The following is a 10,315-nucleotide window of genomic DNA, read 5'->3' as shown; positions in this document are numbered from 1 at the left end:
TGACTCACGGGGTCCCCCAGTGAGCCCTTTCAGGCCTGGATTTTCGGATGCTACCGTCTCAGCTTGTCGTTCTTAAGCCCCTTTTGCAAGAAACGAACACCCCCCCAGCCCTCAGCACCTTGCGAGCCGCTGCTCAGATCCATCCTTTGAACCCGGCCGTGCTGACACCCCCCCCGGGGAAGCTAACACCCATCAGTTCACCTCCCAACCTTTCTCCTTTGCCTTTATCCAGAGCCAGGGAGGATTGCCAGGATTGACTTCACCCCCCCCCCCGGAGCCTGCAGTGCCGGCGCTGCGCCACTGAGCGGCACCGTCCGCCCGGGGACGCGGGGGACCCCCGGGGACAGCTTGGGGGGGACACACGGGTCCCCACATCCCTCCCTGAGGGACCTACCCAGGGGAAAAAAAAGAGCATTTCCCCCCTAAACTCAGGGCCAAAAGTCAAGGGGATCCGCACAGCAGGTTAGGAAAGGCGAGGGTTTGCATCACGGGTGTTCGTGGAGGGGGGGACATTGTGATAAATGTGATAAAACCCTACTAAACCATCCAGGGTTGAGTCGGAACACGGTGCCAATCGCCAAGGAGTTTTTCATCTTTTACACCATTTGGACTTGCTAGGAAGTGGTTGTTTTTTGTCTTTTTTTTTTCCCCCTCCTCCTATCTTGTTTTTGTTTTTCAAATGACATTTCTGCCTCCAGATGTTTTGATGATTCAATATTAAAATGTTCTCAGCAACACTTTTTTTTTTATATATATGTATGAAACTTAGCGGCAAAAGTTTTCAACTTTAAAATAATTCAGTGTTTGCTGTTTGTCGTGCTATGAACAGTATTTCTAGCAATCAATGGCTTTACACAGGTCAATATCTAAATCATGTCTATTTTCACTTTCCGAAAATTATGACTGTTTTTTTAACCTGGAAATCTGGGAATTTGATGGTTAGCAGTTATGTTTTTAAGCTAATTTAATAAGTCTTAGGAAGGATATAAAAATAAACTGGCAAAAAAAGAGACATTTCAAATCCTGTCAAACAGAAACAGGATCTGCACTTTCCATGAGTTCAGTTCCTTCATTTTTTGACCGCACATCATCCCACTAGTCCTCCCACTCCTGATTTGAGCACTGGCGTGGGGCAGCTTGGGGCTATGTAGGACGGCATGCTGGTGTCCTGGCCCCTACATCATGCAGACAAGGGACACCACATCTCCTTTCCAGAGAAGACTGAGGTGATGGGAACGACTTCCATCTCAGCCTGGTCACGATGTGCGAGTCCAGCTTCAGGAACTGGGAGTCTCCCAGATTTAACCGTTTCCATGTGGCTACTCTGCTTTGCCTGGCGGAACCACTGCCCTCCTCCACCTTTCCCAGCCCTGTACTACAATTTCTGGGTGTGTTTTGAAGAAGTCAGTCGGGCACGATGTTTTGCCATTTTGGAGGGCAGGCTTGCTCCTGCAGTCTAGCTCACCGCCAGTGCATTTTTAAACAAAGGACTGTAAGTGCTTCAAGCAAGAGGGAGGAAGGTTTGCCAGTTCTTCGGTAACAAAACAGTTTTGTTTTACATACATTTGAAGAAGATAGTTTTGTGGTTGACAGCCAGAGCTAGAAGAAGCCTGAGGAATGTGTATTTTTTTGTTGCCGGATGACTTGATATATGACACACACCGCTGTAATCAATACCTTTAAGTCAGACACAGTGCTTGGAGGAGGGACTCGGAGCTACAGTGTCTGGGGAGACCCTCAAGCCCAGCTTCCCAAGGTTATATAGGGTACCTAAATCCCACTGAAGTCAGTAGCCCTACATAATCCATAGGCACCTTGCATGAAGACCAACTGCAATGTTTTAATTGTTTTTGCTCTCCAGTTCAGCAAGTTAAAGGTGGACTGGGCCAGGCTGACCCCAGCAGTCACGAGCTGGATGGACACCCCACAGGCACGTATGGGGGTCCATGGCTGCACATCCCTGCTGTATAATAATGTACGTAGTTTTCTCTGTCTTATGTGTTTTAAGAAAATAAACAAACCAACCAAATAAACTGTGTCCTGCTTTCCCTCTCCTCTCCAGACCAAGGTCAAATTCTTGTAGCTCTGCCCTTCTTCCCTCAAAGACCGGTGGCATAACAAACAAGGCTTTTCTAAAGAAATACAGGCAGCAGAGAGTCCTTTTGCCAGTCCCATTCTTTCACTGCCTTTGAATCCAGACGGGCTGCTCCCTGACAGTTGTCCTGCCAAGCCTAAACGAGCTGTGTCACCTCGGGTTTGGACGCTTTCCCCCTCGGTCCCGGGCATTTTCTTCTGCAGTCGTTGTAGGGTACAGGCAAACCAGGCGGCTGCTGAGGGGAGTTTGATGGCCAGATCTGCAAAATGGCCCATCACTGCTTTGCCAAGGCAGCGGAGCCAGGCGGCCCATTGCGGCCAAAGCCAAGGCTGGGATGATGAGGGTTGTGTTTGCAACTGGAAGGAGAGGCAACCTCTCCCTGCTCCTGCTCCATGGAGTTCCCAGGAGCAACCACCCTCTATGCTCCCCTTTCTGTGGCAGAAGCAGACCCAGCAGCTGTGCTCCTTGTTCCTCACTGTCAGAAAAGGCAAATGAAGCCTCGTCTGACTTTTGACCAGCCTTAGGCTTGACGTCCCAGTGGGGACATCCTCCCTGTGATGCATCGTGCTGTCTCTGAAACAGCACCGTGCCTATTGACACCCTTCTCCTGCCCTGTCTTGCTGGGTGGAGGATGAAAGCAAGGGAAGAAAGGTCAAAAAGGTCGGATTAACAACATAAAGGCAGCCCCACAACACTTCATTTAGGAAAACAGCTGCCTTTTTTTCCTGTGTGTGTGCTCTGAACAATATGAAAGCAAGCACCGAAGCTCTTGCGTGCCGTGGTGCTGGTTTGAAAACCGCAACTGGCTGAAAAAGCTTCACTTGCACAGGGTTCTATGTGCAAGATTTGGGGAGCGACAGCCAGCTGTATTCACCCCAAGGCTCCCTGCCCTCCTCGTGCTCCAGCTTTCCACGGGGAAGGTGGGGACTCACATCCCACACCCAAGCAGCTTGCTGGTAATGGCTTTTATTTGTCCCTTCTGCCCTTGTGTCCTGCATCTCAAGGGCTTCCTCCCAGCTGAAAACAGAGGGTGAGGGAATGACCTAGCTGTCTGCCCCAAATTACGCAGGAGAGGAAAAGCCCTTTGTGCGTACTTTGGTTTTTTAGTATTTCTTTGCATTTGTGTTTCTCCCATGACTGGAGGGCCCATTTGAGGTTATATTAGGGGCTGTGCGAGCACTTTGTAAAAAGGTGGATGCGTCCTGAGGACCCTCCCAGGAGGTAATGACAAGCAATACAAATCAACGAGAGCATAGACAGCATGTCTAATAAAGGACACTAAAATGAACATCTGCTTTTTGGCAGGGGTTTTATGTAAATAAAGTAAAAATCGTTTCCCTCTGATTTCTGTACACTCCTCGTTTCTTTCACATATCACAACTGAGAAGGCAATTTGAGAGGGGAGGAAGAGCTTGCTTCTAATACCGTGACTGAAACCCAGCAGTAATAGTAGAAATGGATTTTCCGTCTTAAATTTTCAGGTTAGGACTTGCTATCTTCTCAAAAGTCCAATGCAAGTCATTGGGCTCACCTGGAATTGCACAATCATGGGATAATTTTGGTTGAAAGCAATCTCACCGGGTCATCTAGTCCAACCCACTGCTCAAAGCAGCACCAGCTACACCAGGTTGCTCAGAGCTGTGTCCAGTCAAGTTCTGAGTATCTCCAAAGGTGGTGATACCACAGCTTCTCTGGGACACCTATGCCAATATTTTACCACCTTCAGAATGATTTTGTTTTCCTGATATGTAGTCAGAATGTAACATGTTGCAGGGTGTCTTCTTCCTGGTTTTGTGCAGCTCTGGGAAGAAAGTCTTCTTTCTACCTTCCCCTTAGATAGTTGTAGTCAACTGTAACGGTCATCTCCACTCAGCAGATCTCAGCCTTTTCTCAGCTCACTCTGCAGTCAATATCTGACCGGTTTGGCTGTAAGGATACTATGGGAGACTGTGTCAAAAGTCCTCCAAAAGTCAACATCTGCTGTTCTCCCACTGTCCCCTGAGCCAATCATCTCATCATAGAGGAAAACCAGGTGGGCGAGGCATGATCTGCCCTTGGTAAAGCCATGCTGGCTGTTCCAGATCACCCTCTCCTCCTTTGTGTGCCTGGAAATGTTCTCCATAACTTTTCCAGGGACTGAAAGGTGAGACCTACTGGCTTGTAACTCCCTGGATCCTCCTTCCTGACTTTCTTCAAGAACATGTGTGACATTTGCCTTTTTTCCAATCATCAGGAACCTCCCCTGATTACCATGACCTCTTAAAGATGATAGAAGATGGCCTTGCAGTGACATTGGCCAACTCTCAGCCCCATCCGATGAATCACATCTTGTCCTATGGACTTGTGCGTGTCTGATGGACTTAGGTGCTCCCCTTTGCCAAAGGTCCTGCTGCCACAACTTTGCCGCATTTGTTCTCCATAGACTAAAACCAGCAACTGCTGCCTACCCACCCCACAGGCATATTAACAGACCATTAAAATCAATGGGATTCCTTCCTTTGCTTTCACATTGTTTGGATAAAACTTCATGGCTTACAGGTTTTTGGATGTCTAATCAGGAGCGGAAGTTCAATTATAGACAGCAGGGGGGAGTGTTTGAATTTTTGCCTCCCAAAACTACTCTATGGCCCAGTCTTCATTTTTTTGTTAACTGATGTCTCAACTTTTTTTTTTTCCCAGCAAAAAAGAGAAAACAGATTAAATACCTTAGAACCATGGGATGCAAAATTTATTCAACTCCTGGCTGAGTAAGGAGCCCCGTTGCCAGCTCCAGGCCTTCTATCATGTCATTCAGATGCTCCGTGGAAGTGTCCACAAACTTCATCGTCCTCTCACCCTGAAGATCAAATAATTCTGATGCCGATATGCTGGTTTTGAATTACCGTGTGATGATGACTGGAGACCAGGAGCAAATGGCTGCTAAAAGCAGAGATATACCTGGGAAAAGAAATTAGTTGTGAGTTGTTAGCAAACACACACACATGAGATCACTTTGAACGTTCAAAAGAATACATGTTACTTACCTCAGAGTGGAAGTGAGATTGAACAGTTCTTAAATCCATACATGATAGGACTCAGTAACACCATATGGTCTTGGTTAAAATTATTTTATATTATAACAAAAGCAAAACCATCCCACTGGAAGCAGACCTTGGACCAGTTATCTGAGTGCTGCTGAGGGAGTGAGAAACCTGAATTTGATTTCCTGACCCACCGTAGTGCGAGTCACTTTGTCAAGATACCTTATGTACTTTAATGGCTTTGAGAATTTGGACTTTCATTTCTTCATCTGTAAAATTACGATGTTGGTAATAACACCTCTGTGTTGTGAACTACTTGGATACTGTGCTCCTGGTAATCCTATCAATATCATAATATAAATTAAATAGAAATGAAATTGCATTACTGCAGACTGCTTTATCCTAGTCTAAATGCAGCCCTTAAGATCAATAGCCATTTTTGCTCATTTTTAATGTACAATTTCCTACTCTTTAGTTGTTGTTCTTTTTTTTTTACTTCTTCCAGTAAATACTGCCAGAAGGGTCACACCTTATAACCAGCCTCTTTAACTCTGATGAAAACAGGACTTATCCTGCCACTCCCTGACTTTTTCCACTTTAATAAGAACTACTGACTATATCTGTGTGGAATAATACAGCTTTTTGATAAATGCCAGCAAAATATTAGATTAATTTATATCACAGCTCAATGTCCTGACTATATTTTACTATCAGGAGCATAAGTCTTTGTTCTGAAAACAAATTTCCAAAATTATAGCCACAGTATGGTTGGCCATGGTTGGCAACTAGCCATGACCATTGCTTGGCTTTTGAACAGGAAGGGAACTATGCCAGGGAAGTAATTATTCCAAGTAAAGAAGAACTCGACTGTTTAGAAGAACAATTCCTATTGTAAAACTGCATCTACTATTTCTATGCTGCTATAATCACGTAATGCAAAAGCAACGGCACAGGGTAGATGGAATAGGGGACCAGTGGTCAGAACATCTGGCTTCTGTTCCTGCGTGTGGTGTCCCTTTCTTCAGCTCTAGCGTGGGCGATCGCTGTTAGCTTGTCTCCTTGGAGGGATGTTTTTTGATGAGCTGTCGGTGATGTTCTTGATGATGTGTGGAATCTGTGCTGAGGTACTTGATAAAAACCAGCTATTTTTTCTCTTCTTGAGGCCCGTTTCAATCTTTGCAAACCCAAAGATCTATCTTGAAACACGGTTTGTGACCAAATAAAGTTCAAACGTTGCTCAATTAGGCAAGTTGGAGAATTATTCCTGTTATTAGAAGGGGGTTCAGAAGCCACTCCCAAACCTAAATCCACTCCTAATATGGGGCTCTGTGCTTCTGAGTGAAGCACATCAAGATTAATAAGGCAATATAAAGTCTATTTTTTATTCTCAGTCATTACTTCAGTGTAAACAGATTGCAGCGCTTTGCATGGGGAGGAGTATGAGTTTCAAGAGCTGGTGAGCCATCAGAGATGATAATTGGAGTTTCTGGCTGTGGATAGAGGCACACACAGAAATCCCTACTGCAAACAGAGTACAGCCTGAGCTGCAAATATGAATGTCATTGCTCCGTGCTAATTTTCATTTCTAGCCAGTAAAATAATTCACTATGTCAATAGTACACGGGAGGCATGGATGCTAATTTACATTCCTTTGTAAAGGGTTTCAGATGATTATACTTCCCTCACAGCCAATCCTATGCTAATGAGAACTCTCTGATTCCAAAATACTGCCAGGAGTAATGTTCGTGGACTCTGCACCAGGGTAAATGACCTGTGGCATAGCTTTAATTAAGGAAGACAGCCACATAATTAGAATAACAACGGCTTACTATCAATTTTTGCAGCAAGTCTCAGCCCCCGGGTGATACGTCATTTGTGTGCACCGCCTGCATGTGGGTGGACTACTACATGAAAGGCCCAGAAAAGAGAGCTTTGTCATTTCTAAATGGATATTACATAAACTGCACCCTTTGTAGAATCCCTGAAGCAGCAGTCGCAGCTTATTATTGCGAGAAGAGGAACAGAAACCGGCATTGCACAACACCGACCCGAGGAGACATTCGTTCGTATGAACTGATCCCTGCTCTTTTGGGCTCCCTGTTTGAGCAGATGGAGCGAAAGATTTGGGGATGTTTCAGCTGGCAGCTCTCTGGAGAGCGGACTACACGTCAAAATATCTGGGTGCCTGGCCTCACTCCCCTCCTCCATACTTTGTATGTCATGTTTTACAGGGACAGAGCCTACCCTGGGTATTTTAGGCTGAGTTTTCACTTGCCAGCTATAAAAATTCCTGTGTGAGCAGGGAGCTGGTTAGAAAAATAAATCACCATTATCCAGATAAAGCTTTGTATGAGGGTGATTGGCTCTCAACAGCCTGGTACTGAAGAAATTGGATGGGGACCCATCTCCGGCAGCGACTAGCTTCCTTTTGTGTGTTTGCATGGCACCGTAGTCAGATAAAGGCCAGCTTTTCAAACATAGCCTGTGGACCTAAATTCTTTTACAACATAGACTCTTTGAAACTGCATTTTAGAGCCCCTCCCAAGCCCCAAATGCGGTCCTACCGTCGCTCCTGTGGGCCTTTGCTGTCACCTAAGCTCTCCTGACACGTCGTGACTAGACCGTCCTGCCAGCTCCTGGCTCAGTGACCCTAGACAACTCGACTGTTCTTCTGACCCTCACCCATCATCTCACAATATGTCCATCTCACTGCCTTGACAGCCTGCCCAGCTATCCCGTACAGCCACGAAGCAGAAGGAACCTTCAGGGGTCATCTAATCTTGTCCCACGGCAGCATCCACGGCGATGCCAGATGTCTAACTTGCTCAGAGAAAATGTTATCTGCAGTCTTCCTAGAAAGTCTGTTCCACTGCTTCACTGTCCTTGCAATTAGGAAGTTTTTTTTCCTCGTGTTTCAATGAAATCTTCATTGCTGCAGGTTAAATCTTGTCCTATCTAACACAAATGCTGGAAGGAAGATTAATTCCTTTGTTATTTGCAGCGATCTTTCATGTGCTTGAGAACAGTTACCATGTCCCTTCTCAGATGTTTGTTCATTCTTTTTGTTCTCCTTGATGTCTCTACAATTGATTCGTATCTTTTCTAAAGTGGGCTCTATCTGCTTTTGTTGCTTTTGCCCTCAGCTTCAAGTTTCTCTGGATTTTAGAATTTTTTTTTCCCTGTCTGTGCGCACAGGAGATTGTAGACCCTACAGAAATAAAAATAAAATGTTGTTATAATTATAGTGTATAACAGTAACAAGGACAAAAATAATTATAGCAGCATCTTCACTGTATAATGACACTTCAGTGAATAAGGTGGTACAGAGCTAAATGAAAGCAGTCAGGCTTTTCATATGATATCCAGATGAGTTGCCTCATTGTCAGGCCTTCAAACCTTAAAAACTAACATTTCAGAGATCTGGTTACAACATGACACAAGACTGACTGATGTTCTAATTAGTCTGGTGGACAACAGACTTGTTCCTACAGAACAGGAAGCTAATTATTTTTGCTTATAATAAACTCTCCAGATTTCACTATTAACATCTGCTCTTTAGCATTGGCACAAGCACAACACACAGACAATGAATAATTATGTTAACACCCTAATGTTACCAGAAGCGTGATTTTATTCTAAAGTAAGACTCCATTAGTCAACACTGTAATAAAGAACAGAGTTAAGTGCAGTAAACTCAATTATGAGTTGTGTAACTGCGATTGCGTCATACAGAAATTCAGGAGCCTGTTGTTGGTTTTCCTGACTGTCACTGATTGGGATAGTGGTTTTGCATGAGTAGGACAGATCTTCCCTACAGACCCAGCCCAAACTCTCAATCTCTTCTTGGCTTGTCTGTCTACCTAGCATGTAGGAAACAAAACTTTGCTACGATATAGCAGTATAGGCTGACAAATAAGTTTTTCCTAAATGACATATTATTGTGCATGAGCTGCCTAGTACTTACTACCCTGTGTCAGGTGGTTACTCCAAGGCAGAGTCAGCAATTTCATGGTCTCAGTCTTGTGTGCAGTGCTGGGTAAGAGAAAGGATCCAGAAAAGCAACACAAGTGACAGCGTGCCCTATCCACTTTCTTGTCCATCCCTAATGGAACTTAAGATTAATTTACATGACTAGGAGTGGGTTAGAGCCAGAGCTCTGCTTAGACTTAGTTGAACTCACCTGCTTGTCAGATCCCTTGGGTGATGATAGCCCTGTTTGCTCTCTCCCACAAAGGACAGACAACTTCTCCCACGATTGCCTGGAGAGGACTCCTACAGGAGTGCTCACCAATTGTTTGGACCAGCAGATCATCAGTAGCCTTCAAGGTTTCCATGGATCTGTGACCCATCCAGTATGAAAATTAATAATATTTACTATTTAACCTCATTCAGCAGATCAGTTACGTGCCTTATGGGCCATCTGTCATCTGCTCAGTTTGTGAGCCAGCACCCCTAACCTCACAGGACAAAAATCTGTGGGATGTGCCCCGGACACACACACACAAGTACAAAAGCATTGAGGATAACAGAGGGAAGGCTGTTTGTCACGGTCATGCTCACCTCTGCATCAGGCTATATCAGATGTGAGCAGCCACTCCCCTGGTTAAGTAGGAGATAAAAACATGTGTGCACTGTTAATACGGGGAAAAAGGTAAATATGCCATTCGTGGATGTTCACTTGTTTGTGTACTTCTTACAACAGAGCAAGCTGCCCTTCCCAAAGTGAAGTTTGAGGTTTTCTTTATTGGGGTGTGTGTACCTGCACCTCTCGTCTCTTTGGGATTCCCCATCTTTCATCTCTGCTTCTTCCTTGCTTTAGGCCATACGCATGACTAACCTGTCCTTCCAGCTCGGATATGTTAAACACGACTCCTCCCTGAAACCATCAGCTGCAGTCCTCAGACCTGCCAGGTCCTGTGTGTTTTAGCACGAATTTCCCCCCTGGCTCCCTCCCTATCCACCTTTGCTTAATTCATTTGCAATGCAGGGTAAATATACCTTGCATATACAATGCAAGAATATACCTCCCACCCCACGATGTGCCGTGCAGGTATAGCTGGTCAGGGGATCCTCGGATCTGCAAACAGGTGGGATAGGTAAGGCAGGTTTCCCTAGGCGCTGTGCTGTTGTCCCAATTACATCTTCTTCAAAGGAGACCTCTTAGGGTGCATGTGATCCACCAAGAGCATCTGGAGCTTCT

The sequence above is a fragment of the Haliaeetus leucocephalus genome, unplaced genomic scaffold (genome assembly GCF_000737465.1).
Source record: "Haliaeetus leucocephalus isolate CR32 unplaced genomic scaffold, Haliaeetus_leucocephalus-4.0 Scaffold897, whole genome shotgun sequence".
NCBI classification, from domain to species: Eukaryota; Metazoa; Chordata; class Aves; order Accipitriformes; family Accipitridae; genus Haliaeetus; species Haliaeetus leucocephalus.
The sequence above is the reverse complement of the archived record's forward strand: the minus strand, read 5'-3'. Positions refer to the sequence as shown.